Here is a 995-nt window from a genome sequence, read left to right as displayed (position 1 = left end):
ATATATGTATAGAAGTTATATATATATATATATATATATATATACATTAAGTGCACGAAAAATACCACATAGTAATCATATCAAAGAATATTTCAGGTATATAGGATCCCCAAAGCCACCGGGCATGCCGCGAGTACCCACAAACATTTCCCTTCATGAGTTCAAAACAGGTGCACCTTATACCAATTTGTATCGTAGACGCACCTAGTATCAGTTTGTAATGCACACGTACCTAGGTGTATCTCAAGCCATGCTAACTTCTAGTCAGATCGCTGTTTCTAAATATACGTGCGTGTGAAACATCTCATGCTATCACATCTATACGACTATATGCGCATGTGAGAGTATGGTAGCGTTGTGAGGGTGTAAGTCAGAGTGTATAAGCGTATGTAGGTGTATGTGAGAGTGTGAGAGTGTGCGTGGGTGTATGTGAGAGTGTATATGCGTGTGTGGGTGTATGTGAGAGTGTAAGCGTTTGTGGGTGTATGTGAGAGTATGTAAGCGTATGTGGGTGTACTTGAGAGTGTGAGAGAGTGTGTGGGTGTACTTGAGAGTGTGTAAGCGTGTGTGGGTGCATGTGAGTCTATATGCGTGTGTGGGTGTATGTGAAAATGTGTAAGTGTGTGTGGGTATATGTGAGAATGTATATGCGTGTGGGTGTATGTGAGAGTGTAAGCATGTGTGGGTGTATGTCAGAGTGTGTGAGTGTGTGTGGGTGTACGTGAGAGTGTATAAGCGTGTGTGGGTGTACGTGAGAGTGTGTAAGCGTGTGTAGGTGTATGTGAGAGTATGTGGGTGTCTGTGAGTGTGTAAGCGTGTATGGGCGTATGTGAGAGTGTATATGCGTGTGTGGGTGTATGTGAGAGTGTAAGCATGTGTGGGTGCAAGTGAGAGTATGTAAGCGTATGTGGGTGTATGTGAGTGTGTAAGCGTGTATGGGTGTATATGAGAATGTATATGCGTGTGTGGGTGTATGTGAGAGTGTAAGCGTGTGT

Source organism: Sphaeroforma arctica (genome assembly GCF_001186125.1).
Source record: "Sphaeroforma arctica JP610 unplaced genomic scaffold supercont1.1056, whole genome shotgun sequence".
NCBI lineage: Eukaryota > Ichthyosporea > Ichthyophonida > Sphaeroforma > Sphaeroforma arctica.
The sequence above is the reverse complement of the archived record's forward strand: the minus strand, read 5'-3'. Positions refer to the sequence as shown.